Source organism: Plutella xylostella, chromosome 6, assembly GCF_932276165.1.
Source record: "Plutella xylostella chromosome 6, ilPluXylo3.1, whole genome shotgun sequence".
In the NCBI taxonomy this organism is placed as follows: Eukaryota; Metazoa; Arthropoda; class Insecta; order Lepidoptera; family Plutellidae; genus Plutella; species Plutella xylostella.
The window spans coordinates 6,897,850-6,920,555 of record NC_063986.1 but is presented as its reverse complement, the minus strand read 5'-3'; the positions used below and the strand labels follow the sequence as shown (position 1 = coordinate 6,920,555).

The window sequence follows — 22,706 nt, the reverse complement described above, 5'->3', positions numbered from 1 at the left end:
ACACGGCAGCAGTCGAGTCTCTCATACTATTTGCTATTGGCTGAAATCCGTGGGGATCGCTCCAGTATCAGAACTTTCGGCCCCAGAGAAAACGACTGGAGTTCCGCCTTTGTTCCTCGCGAGTCCCCGCCACAGATATCTTCTCTCTAGCCCTCTTAGAGACAGGGATTTCACTTTATAAAGTTCTGTATCGATGAAGATATTTTATGACTTACCAACGAGTATTGGAGACTCACTGAGATTTATAGAGAGATCGTTAGTGTTTAGTAGAGTAGAGGAAGGATGAATTTATTGTTTTGATACTTACCGTGTTATATTTCGACGTGCGTTAATTTAATAACAACAGTGGCCCGAAGCTTGTAGGAATTTACTCCTACTTTAAAATAAACATGAATATGTTACTCCATCAAAATAGTTAATATACTTTGATTCCTGTTTATTGTGCAGAGAAAGTCCTGAGCTGACCCCAACTTATCGGTATTAAAAGTCTTTGTTTTGACTGAGGAAAGGTACGCTACGCTTCAGCGTATCCATGTTACCAAGATAAAGCATTAGTTAAACTTAGCCACAGTATATTTCCCCGGTATCGATGTAATCCCAGTAGGATAACGTACGGTCCTAGCTCGCTTATTGTTTTCGAAGTCCGGGTCGGGGCGATTGCAGGTCGGGTGCAGTGGAAACCCAACACCAAGTGGGTTACTCCGACTTTAAGATGCATCAAAGCGTTTCCTTGAGCTAGGGCTAATCTGATGCCACATAGCGCTCCAAATTTTCATAATAATTATGTCGAACCAGAGCAAAGATTAACAGCGTTCACAGCTGTGTCGGGTAACCGGAGTGGACCATCAAACCGATACCGAGGCTTGTTCGCGGATTGAAAATCTTCATTATGTAACGTGGAATTCGATTACGTGACATGCTCGTAATAGAATGTAGCTAAGAAAGCTATTGACGGACTGCGTTATTTGTTGGAATTCCGTCGTTGTCTATCTCACATTTGATTGAGTTTTGTTCCCGAAATAGTTTTTTTTAGTAATATAAGTACTTATGTATTTTTTATGTTTTATAGATCTATGGAGATGCTGGAGGTGGTAGAGCATCCCCATGCAAAGGGAGGATCCTCCGACCAGGCCGGGTGGTGTGGCCTGGCGGGCAGCTGCCCAACGGTTGGCGTTGGGGATTTGTATATATAGCAGCGTAGGTGAGAAACATCGTATGCGCGATGTAGGATTTCATAGTAATTTGCGTAGTTCCCATACATCTTCTCTGTATTGCGTTCCGAGCGCCATCTGTTGATGTTCGTCTGAACTAGTGGCTAGGAGTCCGCCACATCACTCCCCCACCGAGACCGGAGGGCGATAGTCTTCAGTGCAGCCGAGAGTCTTGATTGCCAGCCAGTGCCGCGTAGTCCGCAGTGAGTCGGGACCGTGAGTGCGGTGAGGAGTCCCCAGTGAGTCGGGGTGATGCTGCAGTGGTGATGTCCACGGTGAGTCGGGATGAGCCTGCAGTGGAGCATGGTGGCAGAGTGCTGCGTCGACCAGGAGAGGATGGCTCTGCTTGCTGACCGGCCGAAGTGCAGTGGTGCTGTGCCAAGTTGCTGGTGTGGGTCGAGGGTGTGACCAGGCCTGCGCGTTCGCTGCATGCTGGTGGTCATGATGCCCTTTGAGACCGGATGCTGGCTGGTTGGCTCCAGGGGCTGCTTGCCGAGAGTTCTGCTGCACGGCTGTTGAGGTGAGGAGAGAAAGTCGATGGAAGATGGCGTGGAGGCTTCTCTGCGGGTCTTCAGAAGGCTGCGCTGATGTTCTCCACGGGGTCACCAGTATGGAGATGCTGGAGGTGTTCGAGCATCCCCATGCAAAGGGAGGATCCTCCGACCAGGCCGGGTGGTGTGGCCTGGCGGGCAGCTGCCCAACGGTTAGCGTTGGGGATTTGTATATATAGCAGCGTAGGTGAGAAACATCGTATGCGCGATGTAGGATTTCATAGTAATTTGCGTAGTTCCCATACATCTTCTCTGTATTGCGTTCCGAGCGCCATCTGTTGATCTTCGTCTGAACTAGTGGCTAGGAGTCCGCCACAGATCAAGACGGAGGAAACGAGAGCGTAAAAAACATTTACCAACACACTTTTCTAGCGACATAGACCACACCGATATACAAGTAAGCTTTCTCAGCGGATTTGATCAAATAAGGCATGTTACTGCGGGTATTGCATCGTCCCTGCAGGGTTACTCTATACTGACGTAACACGAACAAACGAGATCTGTCGTTTTCGTCACGTTTAAAACAACGAGATAGAGTCGTGGCTCGCGCAGCTGCGATCCGAAACTTCGTTTTTCGTTATAATAGAGTGACCCCCCTGTACTCACTTACAGCGGAAATGCGCACCTGTCTTAGAGCATACGTATCTCGATCTAGCTGCCCATTCGCATAGAAAATTGCATACGGAGGAGCCTATTGGACTGTGTAAAGTTACCTCGTGTGAATGAAAGTAAGACCGTCACGCGCGATCGACCAAGACAAAACTGGCGCGGAGCTAACATGTTGTAAGGCGCATCAGTGTTGCAGTTACATAAATAATATTACTAAGGTGTGGTAGATACAAAAGTATATCTTATGATTAGTTTACTCGTGACAGTGTAAGTAATTGAGAAGCAGAATAAAAGCTATCCGTAGCGGAGAGTTTACAAAAAATATTGAATGCATCGGTTATTTTGTTATGCTTCTAGACTTGGGCCTCTACCACGGAGCGGCACATCACTCTATCCTCGGCCTTCCTTATATAACCACAACGTACTGCCTGACTAAGGTCTTCGGCCCAGTGGGCAGTTACGTTTTCATGTTCGTTATGTCCACCTCTACGGCTATCGCTTCTTCGATACATAATGTGCATATACCCTGGCCACGGCTACTTCAGGTAGTATGTATGTATGTTAGTTAGTATTCCTAAAACAAAAGGGATCAATTGTGTTCTAACGTTTACAGATGAGCGATGCAAAATCTTTATATTTTAAAGTTTTCTCTTCAATGCCTACCTATAAACTAGTAACAGCCCAACGAGCACTGCTTTAGCACAGTGACAAGATGTATTTAAAAGTAGTAGTGCATAACTCAGCACAGTGTAATGCATGTGGGGCCAGCTCGTGTCATAAAACATGCACCTCGGAGCGGCGCAGTCCCCATGAGCGTCGTGCTTAAATAAAAATCCAAATTCTAACCCTTTTGTGTTGCAGAATATAGTAGAATGAGTCAGCAGTTTTAGGTGATTTTTTTACGCATAAAAGGGATGGTTAAAACTACACTTACGATCAATGAAAAAGTGCCATTGATATTCCATATGTCACTGAAAGTTTTTCATTGCTTGTGCGTGTATAATGTCTTCTTTATTTGGTTAAAAGACGATTTTTATCTATAAAAAAACTTATACTTAAATTTTCTAACTTGGCTTAGCTAATCTATACTTACATAATAATAGTTTCTAAATATTCCCTTTTACAACATTCTCTCCTCCAGTATTTATACGTGTACACTATTCACCCGACACGACATATTCAGTGACCATTGAATCCCTATCGAAAGCAAATCTAAATAGAGTTATGCTCAAAAGCGGGTTGCATTGCATCGAATACAGCGATGGAATCACAGAGCAGCCGCACAGCGTGTAAGAAACCCATATTACAGATTAGTCTGTGTCGGGCACTCCGGATATTGTCCCGGACCCGGGCAGGTCTGCTACTGGAGGGTCACTCTAGCTTCACAAAAACCGAACCAACGAAAAGCTGTCCTATTATTCTGTACGTTTAATTCCACGAAGAGCCGTGCTTAGCTAGAGTAATCCCCTGTATTTAGCTTTACCTTGTTATTAATGGATGTCGTCTTCGTCCTGCACTTTCAGACATATAGAGTGAGTGAGTTTCTAAGGTTCTGATCTGACGTACCTATGTGTGGTGTCTGGTGGCCTTTTCTTGCTTATTTCTCTCTATCTATTTTGAATATATTTTTGTTTTTATTAGTTAAAGAACGTTACTCACAATAATAGTCAACTTAACTATATACATAAATAAAATAAAAATATTCTCAAACAAACTTCCGTCATAAACTCGTGATCTTTTTTCACGAATCAAAGTTCAGTGAATATTACTGAATATATTTCTCAAACTTAACCCCATAATACTAGACGTTTAGAGAATATTGTGAAAATATTCCGTAAGAAATCCGTATTAGAGATTAGTAGCAGTGTCGGGCCCGGATATTGTCCCGTCTAGGCGGAAGTGAGCGCGCGGCTTATGTCCAACGATACACGATTACACGACATATAGTGTAAAAGGGTCTTTACCGTCTTACTAAATAGGATAACCACTGGATTTTCGCCCTCATTTTCTTGAATATTTTCTTGGATACAGCAAGACAACGACATTTTGATGTTGTCATTTTGCTTATAAAGTCTGCGAGTGAACTACCTATTTCAACTCCACTTTGTCTATTCATTCATCTACTTTATTAGAGTAAACCAATCTATATTATCATCGACATCTCCAGCCATTTATCTTCCACTGCTTTCATATACATATGTATATATTTTTTATTATTAGACAACAACATTAAGACGGATATTACGCATAATGGGCGGACGTAAGTGTACTTTCTGCATACCTTTATGGAGTTATAAGTTGTACGTGGACGTAACGTAAGTGTACTTTGTAATTAGACAAGTGACCACTTGAGTGAATATTTTATGTAAATATTGTACTTAAAAGAAAGTTTAGCAAACAACAAAACGGATATGCCCATGTTTAAGCTTTGCTTATTACTGACTGAACTATTCGATCTATTATATTATAACCATAACTGTAACTCCAAAGCTACGGCGCAATCGATTTTAATAAATCAAAAATAAGTTAAAAAAACTGTTGGAAAATTTTAATTTTTATGTATCTATACTTGTAAATATTTGTGGCATATTCGCTGTGAAACAAACATACTCATTTCGGTACTCAGGTCCAACCTATAACAACCGTTTTTTTCCATCTTCCTGAAGCGGTTGCTCATGTCGTGGTGCTTTTAGGAAAATATATTTGAATATATTGTGATGTTCTGGATGCGAGATAGGCAATAGAGGGGCGTAGCGGAGGCGTCGGCCTGTAGCGGATATTACTCCGCCTCGGCTGAGCCAGCCCGTGATATTGTACTTACACCGGGCTACATATCCGCATGTGTAAGAAGTGGCTCATAATCTACGCTGTATGTATGGTACGGTGTTGTTGGATGCTATGCGTAGTGCAATAAATTGGGAATTCGGTGGAGTCTATTAGGACAAATTCCTATTTAATAACTTGTTACTGTTAAAAAAATGCTGTTGTTTGTGGAGTACCTCGAATTTTGTAACTTAACATTTTTGCAGTCGTTGCCGTTGTTCAAGTACTTACCTATAAAGGCAATATTATTCGAGCTTTTAATCGATTGACGGCAATCGCGTGACTACATAGGAATTTGACATAATAGTGAACATTTAAGTACTTATTATATTGACCTAAGTCCAGAAATAGTCACAGCCTCTCCCACACACGTAATCAAATAAACGTCCTTCAATTTGTAGCAATTTCCGAACGGAGAGATAGAAATCGACAGAATCCTCAAACGTGCTCGTTCAAAAACGCTAGAGACTTTATGCCCCTCGCGGCCGCGTCATAGGCTATCAAACATCTCTCATATATTCTGTGGAACACTGGAATCGTGGATAGTGCAATTTCCCACTTCTCCCCCATATCCCCTGCGATGGCTCTATCCGTTTACGCACTTTTTCTATCCTCAAAAAAACTATTTTAGCGCACGTAATATTGCATAAAGCAGCACTTTTTTTTCTAGAAGTTAAACTATTCAGATTCGTTACGCTTTCTCTTTTTAAAACGTAATGTGCAATTTAAATTGTTGGAATTACAACTGAGTAGGTTTGCGAGGAGGTGGGAGTTATTCTAAGTTTAGGTAATGGGCAATTAAAACAGGTAATAAAAGGCAACTTCTAATCGGTATTATACCTACTTACCAAAAAATTTGCTTACCAAAAAGTTCAATGTAACTTCGGGGATGAGAGGATGCAATCACGGATCTCTAAATCCATAAATCGCCTTATTATTAATTCAAACATTATTGGTTTGTTATTTTGACAACGTTCAAAAGTGGCTAGCTACTTATAAAGCTGACCGTAGGTACGACCTACGCAGAATACAGAAAACCAGATGAAGAACAAAGGCCGAGGGCAACGTTGCAGCTTTCCTTGAAAGATGCCGAGGCGATGCCAAACAAACATCAAGATATGAATCGATTTAATAAAATGGCGTCAAAAAATAATCGGCAGCTGAGTTTAGTTCGTTACCATGACAGCTCGTTCGATTTTCAATTTGCAGGCTTGTCTCCCACAGAGGGCCATAGAGGGATGGCTGACGTCGAATACAAGAAAAAGTCTCGCTGACAATACGGAACCCGACACAAAGCGGCACGTGCCTTGTGGACGCCACTGTCATGTTTCGAATAAAGGGAGGTGTGTTATACGTTCAAATTGTGATATGCGCTTCCGTACACATTATAAACTTATTATTATATAATAATATGTAACTAGGTACACATATAGCTATGTTAGCTCTAAATATGTTGTTGATTGCCCGTTTTATATTAATGTTCTTCTATACATTTACGTACTATTATTTATGTACTATTATCCTTCATGAAAGGAATAATTTTAAACCAATTTTATTTATTTACTAAACTTTTTTTAACGTTACACTGTATTAAATATGAAAAATGCAAAAACTGCACATGGAAATATGTGTACATAAACCACGCATGATGTAAACACGCTCAATGATGACAGGCGTAAGCTGGACATGATGCCGCATGAAAGCCTCCTGTTTAAACGGAAAAAAACTAGCGATCTACATTATTACTATTTAAATTACTTACGGAAGTATTCATGAATTCTGTATATAGTAAAATAAAAGGACATTTATTTCAGTATAATTTTATAAATATATTATGTAAAAGAGAGTAGGTACTTATTTTGAATCTGGTCTGAAAATAACTATTTACAAACCATTTCTTCTATTTTACTAGAGAATCAAAAATAACTTACCCATAATTTTACATAGTTTTAAATAATAATAATATAACAACATAATTACATTTTTGTCAGTGGTGCAAAATTTAAAGATGCCTTTAGAATCGGTTACAATGTCAACAGTCAAATTCGACCTCATGTTGTTGCCATAAGAAATACGACTCGAGTACCACAGAGTAAAGAAGTCACAAGCAGATACGACACACGGCCCACTAGAAACTCAATCTATACCCTCCTCGAGTGAGCAAACAAATTGACAATGTCCTACACAAACATGACCCGCCGATCCTAAGACAATAGTGGCGACTCGATACAAATACTTAGTATTGAATATTGCACTTGATGTGGCTAGTACGGTAATGCCTCCTTTCATGTTTCAATTCAAACTTTTATCCTATTCTGTTATTTCTGTTCCCTATTTTGAGAGACACTACGTGACTTTTTGAGTAAATATTATAAAATTCGTTATTGGTTGTTAGAAATAATGAATGAGTGATTTGTGATCCTGAAATTATTTGGAAGAAAACAAACAATCAAAAAATAACTCCACGTAGTTCCAATAAGTTAAATGTGCAAAGAAAAATATTTTTTTTATAAGACTAGCCCTCAAATTCGTAGACGGTATTGTAAATTTACAACAAGGTTAAAATAGACTTCGAAATACACGTGTTTCGACTCTTTACGTTCCGTCGTTGAAATTCGTATATCACAACGTCAATTTTAAACCTTTTGTAAAATGAAAAAAAAAACTCTATGAATTTGGGGGTTTATCTCTACATTCATTAACCCTTTTAGAATTAAATTATTAATGATTTATAAAAGGGAGCAGTCTCACTACTTTCCTTAAATTAAGAGCTGACATAGACCTTACCGATTAAGTGTTTATTAATACGATAATATTCATACTTATGTTTTTTTTTTATAAATAATACATCACAAAAATAACAAGACATAAAGTTTTAACGTTTGTTTATAAGCGTATTTACGCAATTAAAGACCAAACAAACTAGCACTAAATTAAAATCTGCAGCGCATATAACAAGCAATGTATTCAAATAGTATTTCAGTACTCATGAATAATAAGTAAATGCATGCAAACTAGATTGCGGGCGACCTCGCAATGGATAACGAATGCTTTAATTCTAATGTGAAGTGTGAAAGGCGGAAGGACGGCAATCAAGTGTCGTGTCTATTTTTTACTTGGTACATACTTCTGCACTAGAAATAATAAATAATCTTTGGTAATGTACGGCGCGGTAGCAGAAGATAATATGTAAGTATAATAACATATATTGTGCTATTTTCATAAACATACTATATTGAAATCCATTTTAATTGCACGATGCAAAACTAACAGATCAGGCAACGAGTTAATGGGCGAGCTCTTGAAGAAATGTTGCCGACAGCATCCGATGCAGAGCATCCATGCAGCCATAATAAGCATGTCACTCATAGCACGCAGGTTACCCGGGAGGCAAGACTTGCGAATATAACACTTATCTCGACTGAACACCGCAGACACAGATGTGTTAACGAATATGCATATTCCGAGATACGAAACTACGGTCGAACTTCGACACGGTACCGCCAGCAAGTTAGTGCGGGCGCTTATTTTATTTATAATTTAATTATGAGAGTTATACAGAACAATTTGAATTGTGAATGAACGTTTTGGAAGTGTAATTGTTTAGATTGGAATCCTACCCAGTATTCTAATTTATAATACAATGTTAAAGCTATTAACGAGTAGTTATAGAGCTTCTACTATGTTATTGCATTTTTGACGTTTCCTTATGTCTGGTAAGTAAAGTTGGTTTTCCTTTGCAGTCATCAAATATGTATGGGATATCGTATGACAAAAAAAACAATAATATAATGGACAGAGTACCTATTAGTCCAGTCAATAAATGAGTCAAAGTGAGGTGTAGAGTGCGTGAGCAGGTAACTAAGCGATTCCTTCAGAAACTTGTTCAGGGGGCTTAGGTTGTTAACACACCAAAAGTCCTGACTCCTAGGTGATGAGCGGGGGGGAGGGGGGGAGTACAAAGGTACGAATTTCTGGTTTTTAGCTTATATCTCGAAAACGGTGCATCGGAAAGAAATATTATGAACTAATAAAATGGAGCTCTTAAAATTATCTAAAACTTTTATATCATATGTTTTTTTCTAATTCCTAACCGTTTTCGAGCTATTACCCTCGGAAAAAGTTGAAATTTACAAGAGAAATGTATTCATGTCAAAACATTCATAAACATTGCATCATATTGTCTAAACCTATTCATAAATGAAAAAAATATATAGAAAAGAAGTTGTAGATTTTTAAATTCCCTTTTAGAATATATACACATATGCTGGTTAATGTTCAACCCACCTAAAGTTACAGCTATTTTACTCACACTTAAGCTTACTAATTCGGTGAGCTATGTCAGTGACTTTACCAAAATGCAAGTTTAAAATAGCTCTAACTTTAGGCGGGTTGGACATTGACCAGCATATATGTAATATATTCTAAAAGGGAATAAAAAAATCTACAACTTCTTTCCTCTTCATTTTTTTCGTTTATGAATAGGTTAAGACAATATGATGCAATGTTTATAATTTTTTTGACATGAATACATTTTTCTTGTAAATTTCAACTTTTTCCGAGGGTAATAGCTCGAAAACGGTTAGGAATTGGAAAAAAACATATGATATAAAAGTTTTAGATAATTTTAAGAGCTCCATTTTATTAGTTCATAATATTTGTCTCCTATGCACCGTTTTTGAGATATAAGCAAAAAAACAAAAATTCGTACCTTTATCCCCCCCTCCTCCCCCCCGCTCATCACCTAGGAGTCAGGACTTTTGGTATGTTAACAACCTAAGCCCCCTGAACAAGTTTCTGAAGGAATCGCTTAGTTACCTGCTCACGCACTCTACACCTCATTCCTTGACTGGACTATATAGGTTATATTACGTTGATTTTTCCACAATAGAGAGGTTATGTAGTGATGTGTTTCTGCTATTTAGAAATGTTGTAGCTCTGCCATCGCTACGGAATGCATCTGTCTTTGGCATTGTATACCCAGAGCCATTATCGAATCTCGAGTATAAAGGAATTGTTCAACGGGATAAGATATACACGCGGCGACCGACCCAGAACATTACCGTAAAATGGCTCAAACAAGCGACTTTTGCAATGTTATTCGAATAAATATTGAACTTTTTGTATTCATTGATAAAGGAAAATTGATTTAGGTGTTTGCCAAGTGCTGTTGATGTTTTTTTTACTGTAAAATGTGTTTGCTCACTGGTTTGTAGTAGATTAATAATGATCTAAGTACGTTTCGTAGACTGTTGTGACTATACAGGGTGTTGCAGCCGAAACCTACATGTGCAGCATGGTATATGGCCCGAAACTGAAGATAACTTAGATATACCAGGTTTCGGCTTAGCATACCCTTTTTGCAACACCCTGTATATTGTGAATTCTATGATTGGTCTTAAGCATGAGTAATTAACCAACTCATTAACTGGACCAATCAAAGCAACTCATGGGTTCCAAACGTCACGTCAAGTCGTCAACCTTTCAGCAAAATCTTTAGATTAACAATACGAGCAAGGTTGTGTCTCACATACTGTCCGCATTTTGTTTACTGCCGTTTAGAGTTCAACCCATTGTACCAATAATAAAATCATAAATCTTCTAAACGAACTACCTAATTAAAATTAAGAGCTCAGTGGTAGAAGTGAGGTGTTATTTGTCTAGACGTTTATTTTGCACTTCATCTTGTTAGTATATTGTTAATCTAAGGCAGAACCACTCAGCCAAGTCTGGAGATAAACTAATTAACTCCACATTTGTACCCAATCCCGCGATCCCTTAACTTCGTAAATGATAGTTTTCATGTTACATGTGCTAAAATCTGATCATAGTGAGTTAAGTGCGATGCGTTTACATTGCGATGTATCTAGGCATCTTAATACATGGTGTTGCAAAAAGGGTATAATAAACCGAAATCTACATGTGCAGCATGTTATATCTAAGTGAACATATACATATAAAAAACATACAGACGAATTGAGAACATCCTCCTATTTTTTGAAGTCGGTTAAAAACAATTTATACATGCATATGATTTATAAATATGTGGTTTTGAGTTAATTATAATAATTTGATTAAAACATTTACGTTATGAATGTGTGTAAAAGTACTTATACTAAACTATCTATATATTTTACAAATAAAAAAGATTTGAGTTTTATATTTTAACCCCTAAATTCTTTTACGTTAGCATTTTCAATGTCGTTTTCTAGACGACAAAAAATCACAGACAAAGCATATTCAATGTCAAACAAATGTTAAATTATCTCGTTGCGTAGAGAAAATATAACGTATTTGAATGTACAGTCAGATTCATAAGTGATACACTTTTTTAAATTGTCATGTTCGCAAACATTCTCTATTTAAACAAATTAATAGGCCTGTGAGTTCTACAAGGTACGAAAGAGTAAAGCAACTTTTAGAAAGCTTAATAATGATGATGATTATTTTTATAATCTCTAAGCATACCTATTAATCTATGGCGATACCCTTCCTGTATTACCAATGAGGGGAAACATATCGCTACCTTATTGCAATACCGTCACTAAGCAAAAAAAATAAGAAAATGAATAAGTTAGTGCATTGTTATTATTCAGATTCGGCGTTAAATGCACACGGTAGGTACTATACAAAAAATCAAGTACCCAAATGTTTGTTTACCCGGTATTGTACTGTAATATGGGTGCGATATGGTTATATAAACTTAATATAATTAAGTAACTTCCTTTGAGTCCTAGTGTACTGCTACAAACTCACCTTTATATTTTCCAGATAATAGGATTACGCTTGCTGATCGACCTGAAAAAGAAAATATAAATTCAGAAACTGTTTTTCCAAATTAAAATAATATTAAGCCTCAAGCAAAAAGAACCTGGACTGTAATACCGTTTGTAATAGATACTTATTTTTGGTAGTTTTATTAGAAATGCTATAATATATAATATATATAAAGCTTACTATAGTATAAATGATTATTTAAACGACAAAAACGCGTGGTCTTGTCCACCTCAGCTAAGGCTATTGAAAAAATGAAATGGATATAGGTAGTTAAGTAAAATTGTAGGTACTAGATATAAGTAAAAATTGTAATAGATTATAAGGAAAAAGTTGAAAAGATGCTCGAGGAGTTTCTTTCGCCATTTCTTTCCTTCTCAATGACGGGGCCTTTGTGAAATGGTGGTAGATGACTATCGACAAATAATTGTAAAATTTTACGTCGATTAAACCATTTGAATTTGAATTTATACAATATTTGCAAAACACAGCCAATAACTCTCAAATTGTACATTTTGAACACTTTACCTACATAGATACCAGAGAAGATAGATAACCAAGAATTATTCTATTCTCTGTGGGGGGGGTAAGTACATGCACCTGGCTCTCTCGAGTGGAACCTTTGTGCATGTCCCCAAGGTCTAAAATGCCTTCCTAAGCTTGGACCATTTCCCACCACGCTGGTCCACTGCGGGTTGGTGGGTTCACATATCTAGATGTGCTAAATCTAGATATGCAGGTTTCCTCACGATGTTTTCCTTCACCGTAAGAGCGATGGCTTACATTGTACTTAAGTTAAAAGAACTCATTGGTATATGTCAGCGCCGGGATTCGAACCCGCATCTCTTGCGTGAGAAGCGGGTGCTTACCCGACTGAGCTACCACCGCTCTCACCCAAGGATTAGAATTTGATTATTTCTTAATCGTCTTTCTTAGTTGGAGGTTTTTAACTTCAGTTGAGCTGTAAACTAATAATTATATAAACTTATACTTCACAAAGTTTGATTTAATGATCTACCAGAACGCAGAGGGTTTATAATCTTGGAACTAAATTAGTTGTTTACTATTAAGGCACAATAACGCCACCTACTAGTTTAAACTTTAGCTAAACTTTGAAGTAGGCGGTTAAACCTTAATCGAATTTGTAAACGTGTCAAACCCAACAACGCACCGCCTAGTTTCAACATTTACATTCTGAGCCCTTTTTGTTTACAGGCGAAAGGCTTTTTTGTGTGCATTTTTTATTAAGTAAATATAATTTGTCAATCAATGTTGCGCATTTTTAACATCATTTTGGTAATATGATGATGCGCAGACACGTTAAAAAAATACAATTCGCCCATTCAGTGGCCACAAACAGACACACTTCAAACATTAACACCCTATACTTATCCTATCTTTTAGTCAGGGGACAGAGAGGTCACTCCACCTTATACTAAGTTTTGGAGCACTGGTTTATCACGTTGCATTCATCGAACTGATTATCAAAGCATCACGGCGCTCGTTCGTTTTTTGTTTTTTGTAAAGCACGAGCACCCTCCAGACATATTAACAGTTTGGACTTGCGATCAGTGGCCACTGAGCACTGAATTTCCACCTCGTATCCAGCGGGCGGTAAGTGAAAGCATATATTTACACACGTATACATCCGCAAATAGAGTTGACCATTATCCACTACAATGCAAATAACGCAATTAACCATCCGACGGCGTACATATATGCAAATGGAAGTTAACCGATAAACTCTCCGTGTGTCGATAGAGAATGCAAATTCTACGCTTTAAATATTTTCTAGTTATTCGCAATGGCTCTTTGCATTTTGAACTTCCAACTCATGAACATTTTAAAATTCTTATACAATATCTTATGTCCTTATAGGTCTTATAAATACAAGCTACTGATTCCAAAGATGTCCAATGGTACGTAATCTGATAAAACCCTGTTACTGTAGGTAGGTACTGATACTACTAATCTACATTTTCTGGAAAGTTCCTAATCGCATTTTAAACAGGAGCCGATACCGAGGATTACATGGGCCGTGGCACTTTCCCGGATTTACAATAAGCCCTCATTTAGCTTAATGCTTTGTACCGGAAATTTTGAAATTTTCGGGGCCCCTTCTTACAATGTTGATGCGGTAGATTGCAAAGAGCTGGCTTGAAAAACAAACACTATATTATGAAAGATTAATTCATGATCCTGATATCAAAGTAAATTAATATCTACGCTCAACACATACTAGAAGTACTCTAATCATAAGTAATAATAATAAACTTACTTAAAATGCGCATACCACATAAAAAATTGAAATAACTCTTACACAATACATGTAAATATAAACCTACTTCACAACAATAGTTTCAGAGCTTTTGGTACCTCTACCGACGCAATCATACACTTACATAGATCTAGATAAATAAATAATAATATGTAATAATAATCTAAATAAACTTCCTAAGCTTGGATAACATTATTGCAAAGAATTAATATGTTAGTAATAAGGCCGCTGATTGTACTATTTATTTTCTTTTCTATGTTTGTGAAACTGTTTATGTTTGTGTGCAATAAAGAGTATTTTATCTTAATACAGAACACGGGATTTGAACCCGCATCGCTGTTATGAAAATCACATCCGACACGACTGCGCTACCAGACCCTCCTCCTCCTCCAAGAGGTTAAATATTAAATTTTATTCCATTCAAATACCATCTCGCTTCTTTGTCATGAAATCCAGCATTTCATTCCAGGTTTACATCCTTCATTTAATGAAAACTATGTGTGTTTCATGTGGTGAAATATTCTCAGTACTTATACAGTCATTCTTGTGTGTACATTATAATTCAGTACCGTACCTACAAACAATTTAGTTCTGCGTATCATACTTAGACAATTCATCAGGAAAAATTACAAGCTCAATATATTATATATTTTTACATTCGCTGTTACCTTATTTTGTAAACCAGTTGACCTAATTCGTTATTTATGAAAGTTTGTCGCTGTATTTATAATTTTATCGCTACGGAGCTTGAGAGTCGTCGGGAAGGCAAGATATTGTGGACCCATTACCATATCTAGCGATAATTTTATGCTAAGTTGATAAACATTGGTAAGTTAATGTATCGCTATTTACTTTTATTTGCACCTTCTTCATTTTTTTATAAAAACAAACAAAAATGTTAAATAGAATAAAAAAAATAAAATTTATGGAATTAAGTAGGTACCTATTGCTACAATTCGTAAAAAAAAAGATTCCCTCTATAAGAAAGATATATAAAATAAGAACCTATTTTTTGTTTTAATTCACTTGTGACACCGTAGAAGCATTATTTAAAATAACTCTACATAATATTTCTTTCCAAAGAATACTTCACTAGTCTTAAAAAAACTCACAAGGCAGCACACACCGGTGCCTGCATGCAACAGGAGATGTCAGATGTCTACGTGAAGGGGCGCATTCCTCATTAGAACATACCGCTGCTTCCACGAACAGCCGAGGTACTGGAGGGTCACTCTATACTGACGAAAAACAAACCAACGAGAGCTTTCTTGCAATTTAGTACAACGAGATAGTGGCTTGAAACTTCGTTTTCGTCATTATAGAGTGACCCTCTGAGGTACCGGTGCCCACTGCCCCGGGTAAGTCCATCGATTAAAACTGTACGGAACGCTTGGCTACATCCGTCGTATTAGTTACGAATATGCTAGCATGTTTATACCTACGAGAATATATATGCTCGAAGTAGGTAATGAATGACAAACATAACTGTCGTGATGAAGATTAAAGCAAAATACCTACTAAGTAATCTGAAAAAAACCATAAAATATACAAGCAAGTAAGTTTGGTGAAAATTCATGGCAATCATGCATGACTAACCAAGTTTTAATATAGAAAAAAATGGGTCCCTTGAGGCTTCTTATACTTATTCTGCGTGTGAGAGTGTGAGGTAATTGTGCACTTACCTATAAGTAAGCCGAGTGTGAGGAAATCCATGAAAAATCTTTACCTACCCCTACTGTTATACCTCATGAAGGGATCAGGTATACTTACCAGTAACACTGCATAATACACTCATGAACAATGGTTCCAGTGACATGGAATGGCAATGGCAGACGGAACTTTTTCATTGCTCGCAAGAGTCAAGTATAAAATACAGGGTGTTAAAATGTACATTGAGATATTCCCATTTGGAAAGATAGAACAAATGGTAATTAGATAATTGGAGTAAAGTTTAGTGCCGCTCTGCGGATTTGAACCGGCGGCCGGGGGCGGCGGCGGCGGCGGCGGTCCGGGGCTACAACTTCCGAATTTAAAATTACACAACTTCGGTTTTAGGAATTTAGACAATTCCCTACGGATGTAGAGACTTTTACTTTTCAGAATTGAGTTTTTATCCTACGGTGAAATAACAAGTCACCAATTTTAATAGCTGGAGTTTTATTTTGTAACGCTTTGACCTATTTTAGAAGATTACAATATATTTTAGTATGGTTTATTATAATGCGTACCTAATATCCTTATGAGGAAATTAAATTATCAAACGCACCAAAAGACAATAACCCCATATTATAAAACTATCATGGTATGTTACTCACGTGCAAGGGCTAACAATATTTATACGATATTATGAATTATCAATACATAACATACCTAAGTACTTATATGATAGAAATATTAGTCTAGTATTATACCTCTAGGTCTTACTGCTTACTTAGGTATAGGTGAGTGGTTTTTCGTCACATAGGGGCAATAAGCTGAGTGCAAGTGTACAGCGGCCGGCAAGATGAATTGAAACGGAACTTTCCTGTCAGCTCCTCTATCTGACCACAACTTCATTTACTACCTCTACATAATATCATTATAATTATTACTGCTGTTGATTGCGCCGGCATTGTCGTGTAACAAATATAACAGTTATGGCTAAGGAATAAAATATAAGTATTAAGACATCGAAGACAATACGTTACGAAGATCTGTGGAAGCTGTGCCGACAATCTCCCATCGGCAAGGAAATTGCGAAGCGAAAGTGGAGATGGATTGGGCACACTGTACGGAGAGGAGCTACGAATGCCGCAACTATAGCCTTTGACTGGAGGCCACCAAATGGCAAGCGCTCCCGGGGACGCCCTGTTCAAACATGGCGCCGAAGCGTCGAAAACGAGCTTCGAGCCGCTGGACTAAGCTGGAGTGAGGCCAAAAGTACAGCCGAAGATAGGCGGAAGTGGCGGACGTTAGTGGAGACCCTCTGCACCTCTGGGGTGCCATAGGACTGCAACAACATTAAGACATCAAATGGAGTCTAAGAACAGACAAAAGGTCTTCTTCTTCTTCTTATAGCCTGTCCGTGAAAAATACCAGAACGACTAGATTTTCTCAGCTTGTTGATGGGTTCGGATTAGTTGTCAGGCGACATCATAGAACAATGCGGACTCGGGTGTACCTCAGGCGATGACTGCCCAGGTTACGCACGACGTATGTACTTAATGCATAGATGAAGATTGCAAACATCACTTACGAAGGCTCCTTTCGTTGACTCCATTAGACATGTTGTGAAATTGGCTGATGGTTAGACCCGTAGAAACAGAGGCTTGTTAGGATGAAGCCGGTATGTCGTCAATAAACACGTTGTAGAGCTAAGCAAACACGGCCGTTTGGCTTTCCAGTTAGGTCCAAAGACAATAATTGGGCAAACCACGTCGCGTGGTCGCCGCTCTGACCCAGTTACTGCTCGCTCACTGATGTCTAAACATCACCACGTTGTTCTATGTGTCTAAAGAAGGTTTTGTTTCAGCCGTTTCAACTTTTTAGTTAGTAGTTATCTAAAATCTCGTTTAAATGAGAGTTTATAAGGGTGCCTGTCCACCAGTGCGGAGCGGGGTATCGGAGCGGTGTGCGATGCAAAAATCATCCAATGAGAGGAGCGCAAATAGCATGAGCAGAGTGTTTATGCAATCTCATTGGTCTCACTGGTGGACGGGCAGAGTAAGTTGCCGAAATTAACTAGCATTTATGAAAATATTTGAAATTTTTTGAAAATTACTCATGAAGCAAAAAAAGACATGTGTAAATAAATATATGTAAATTTGTTTTTATTTTAGAAAGGTATACCTAATGGTAAAATCGTCGTCTGGCCACGACCATTTCCTGGCAGGTCCTCCACATAACTGGTTTTAATAAAAATAACTGTTACATCGCCACCTCGAAGGCCCGGGGCAATGAAATCTGAGTGTGTCACGCTTTTTAAGGAACTATCAATGAGATAGGCGAAATAAGTTGTTGACCGTGAATCAACTTGTATAATTTACGACGAGTTGAAAAAAACGATGCAAGAGAAAGGTTTGTTCATCGATTACTTAGATACCTTTGGAAGTGAACGTGGACTTTCAAAAACAATTAATACATAATAGTTACTCATGTTTTGAAATGAAACTGGACACACGGTAGCAGAGAAAAGATGCAGTTGCTATAATAATCAAATTATTCTCTAATATTCTGTTGCATGGCTGCATCAAGATAGTTTCTCGTCAAAATGCACGGAATTTATTTCGACAATATTAGATATCTATACATATAATAGATAGTAACTCATTTCACCAGTTTTCCTCAGAGTGAGTTTCATTTGAGTTATAAAGTTGCTGATGGAAATACTTCAGCGGTTTCTGTTTCGGGAAAATTCTAGTTATTCGGTTCTTCTTCAATTTGATTCTATGAAGTTTTCAGTTTTAAGGCTTTAGGAATATTCAATTCCATAGGATTAAGATTCAGTCAAAAGTTTTAGCAGCTTAGAAGAAAATCTATTTGTCTTTTATCGGTTTAAGTATTTTGACTCCTTGAGTATAATAATGGTGAAAAGAGAGGATAAAATGGTCCGTGATAGAACAATTATTTGTCTTTATTATTTAATATCTAACTTATCTAAGTTAGTACAATGTATTATATGAACGTTAAAGAAACCTTTATTTCTATAGTTTGGTCCTCTTCACTTTAAACTGTAATAATATTAATAACAACTGGTTCAACACATAAAACTTTGAGAACACAATAAGTTGAACTTATACATAAATATTATTCAATAACAACATATCAGTGAGAATTTTAAAAAATGTCGATGAGTATGAAGTTACAGTTAAATTCTGTCATATGTCATACGGCCAGGGATTAACTATTTGCCCGGTATATTATCTACATTGATTGATAGTCAATGCCAATCGGCATTCGTATATTGAAAATTATACAAATAACTGCAGTTGGTTACAAATAGGTACGTTAGTTAGGTAATATGATATTTTTGTTGTCTACTTATGAATTATCAATGTCAAGTTTTTGTATCTATGTAACTCTGTTTAAGGCTAACTTGTATAAATATAATCGTCTAATACCTAAATAGATTCGAGTCAATCCTAATCCTAATCCTAATCCTAACTAATCCTAACTAATATTATAAATGCGAAAGTAACTGTGTCTGTCTGTCTGTCTTTCTGTCTGTCTGTTACTCTTTCACGCCAAAACTACTGAACGGATTTGAATGAAATTTGGTATACATATGGTCTAGACTCTGAGAAAGAACATATGCTACTTTTTGTCCCGGAATTCCCACGGGAAAACTTTTTAAGGCGAAGCGAAGCTCGCGGGAACAGCTAGTAAATTATAAAACTCTCTAGGCATATATGTGCAGATATATTTGTGAAATCACAAAATCAGAGCTTCACTGACTAAATGAATGCACATACGTAGATGCAATAGTTCATTCAACCAACGTATCATCATAAACGCAGACACACTCGTTTTAATATTCACAATGTGCGGACAAACCAGGGTTTATATCGAGGAGGCGCCCTAGGGACGTTATCCTGAAATTCCTGAACAATCTCGCTGAAACTGTATTACACGGCTTTCGATATTTTTTCCCGTATTTCAGTGTGGATTTATTGCCCCCGAGTCAGGATTTACAGCGTTGACCGAAATGCTTACCGACGTATTTTGTTAGCCTTTTACAGGCAATTTTGTTATTTAATATGAGTCTTGGTCCGTTTGTTTTAGTAAAGCTCTTTATATGAACAGCGTTGTTGACTTTTCGTGGCATCTGTATTAGCCCTGCATCACTTTTGTATTCGAGATTTTTCATATATTTATAATGTTAATCGTAAGTACTCCTTAAGGATTTCAACATAGTGATTAACAGTTATCGAATGTCGTGATGATCAGTTTAATTATTCATAATAAAACCAGAAAGTCTTCATACAGCAGGCAATGTTATTATTTAAGTATTCGGTTTTCTTATGTTATTGTGGAAAAACCGGTTGTGGCTTTAAAATCCGGCATCGAAATACCAAATGAAAATTTTATGGATGTGCGGGCGCCAAATTATCACGTTTACCTTGCTCGTAAGCCAACTTGAATTTTTGAGTTTTGTCATGATTACTCAGAGTCCTCAGAGAGTTAGCAAACTGCAACGTTTTCGAAATTTAAATCGATTAGACATGGAGAATGTTGATGAACCGTTGAAAATCTGTCTATTTAGTATCTGAGATTTAAAAACAATCTTTAGATGAGTAGGTTTCCTCGCGATATTATCCTTCATACATGGTATAATTGCACTGAAATTTCTTAATTATATCTAATTAATTCAGAGGTATATGGTATGGGGGTCAGGTTTATCTGCCTCTTACTGTACAATTGGAACCCCCGGCCTCACAAATTAGAGCTAAGGTAGAGGAAATAATTGTAGAAATATGCAATGTAATTTTCGAACTGTATGTTTCTATTTTGTACCTGCTTAATATTTAGGTACTCTGTGTTAACGCGTGGGGAAACTAATAAGAGTATACCTAGCTGGACAAAGTAAGTAATGGATAAAGTAAGTCAAGTAGGGAAGCCGAAAAAAATGCGATATAATCCCACATTGTTGCTTCTCCTCTCTCTATAAACGATATAAGAGCCCAATGTTATCCCGAAATGGCCCATTCTCCCCGTAACTGACCGTTTCTTACCGTGTTTGATTCAAGTCATAGTGATATTAGAAACTTAAGTTTCGTTAAATGATTTATAGAATATGCTTTTGCCGATATTATGTGGTCTTATTATTAATATCATCATCATCATCTACTCAACATAGTCTGAAAAAAAATATATCAAAGAAACAGCAAAAAATTAAAAAGAATTCAAAGAAACAAAAATTGAAATTTTAATTGCTCGGGTTTTTTTTTCAATTAAAATCGGCTGTTTCATATAGTTGTAATCCCAGACATGATGTTGCAAAAGTATAGTAAATGCGAAACAAGATAGTTCAGAGGTCATTTTAAACGCTAAGTATTTATTATATCATTAGCGTTTATCACCGACACGCTAGACTAAGACGAGGCACCCCTTTCACCCCTTTTGGCGATACCAGTCTTGCAACATCCTGTCTATACCTGACATCCCAACATCCAACACCCTTTTTGCTACTTTAAAAAAACTTTTACATACATCGACTCGAAAACTCCACAAGAATACCAAAGTGCTGATTCCAATATGGCGTGAATAGGGGTGATCCTGGTGGACGAGGGCTATAAGGATAAAGCGACATTTCCCTGACGAATGACCTGAGTCGACGACGCCCCCTGCCGGCCGTCGCGCGTCTATTCCTGAACATGACAATTTTCTTTCAACTTAATACGAACGAAGGATTTCATGGCGTAAAGCTACTGCTACATATGCTCTAAAATTGTATGCTGAAAAGCGTGCGTTCGTTTTATTAGAATTATAATATATATACATATAAATAATTAATTGAATGTACTTAAATTTATATAAAATATATAGGTAAATAAGCAGGCACTGTTAATTATATTTTGTAGTAATATGACTCATATCATAGTACATAATGAAGTATACTGTAAATGAAGAGCGTTACACATATCTATTAGAATATCAAATATGCATTTTATAAAGTTTCTAACTACTTAAATTTATATTATTTTATAATTTACAAGTATAATATCATGTAGCGGTGTCTAAATAGTTCACAAGCGAATGTCAACGAACTTGAATCCTGCCTGTCTAGCCGAACAAACTTGTTTCAAAAAATAATTATTAAAATAAGCTAGATTAGCAAAAAATATCACATTATATTAATATGTGTTTAAAATACATCTGTATAACGGCACTTCTACAATGAATGATATTAGTAAAAATAGCTGTTGATATATGTACTTACAGTAAAATATTACCTATCATTGTAGCCTTGTGATTGTCTCAATGAGGTGCCTAGAAATTTCCAGGTTTTGTGTGTAAATACCTTACTTTTGACTCGGTGAACTTCATATCACTTACCTCTCTCACATCGTTTAAACCTTCCCCGATAGGTCGTACACGAATATTTCAATAAGTACAAAAAAAAATGATATTGGATCAGCCGTTTTCGAGTTTTAGCGAGACTAACGAACGGAAATTATTTTTTGCCTAATAAATATCTTGATTTTAGAAGACTCATGGTGGCGTAACGGATAATGTCTCGGCACTCATTCATTGAGGTTGTGGGTTCGAATCCTCTCATGTTCCAATAAATTATTCACAATTAAGTAATTTGAGTATGATTATACCACATAAACTTACGGTGAAGGTCTACCTACCCCAAGTGCATTGTACTCATTTAAAAACGGCGATACGGCTCGCGACCTATCACGTGAGTACAAATTTACAGCGAAGAGTGGGTGGCTCGCTTGCGAGTCTCCTTCAGGGGATTACAGTCGTGAACAT

The 22,706-nt window shown here is 37.2% G+C and overlaps 1 protein-coding gene across 1 annotated transcript in view; it reads right to left on the bottom strand.

Annotated features, from left to right (window-relative positions):
• LOC105382441 (protein artichoke) overlaps nucleotides 1-22,706 on the bottom strand; it is an 87,638-nt gene that overhangs the window by 49,526 nt on the left and 15,406 nt on the right. Inside the window, exon 2 of the mRNA XM_011552321.3 lies at nucleotides 11,951-11,992. The gene's annotated coding sequence lies outside the window, so the exon portion shown is untranslated. The remainder of the gene's footprint in view (nucleotides 1-11,950; nucleotides 11,993-22,706) is intronic.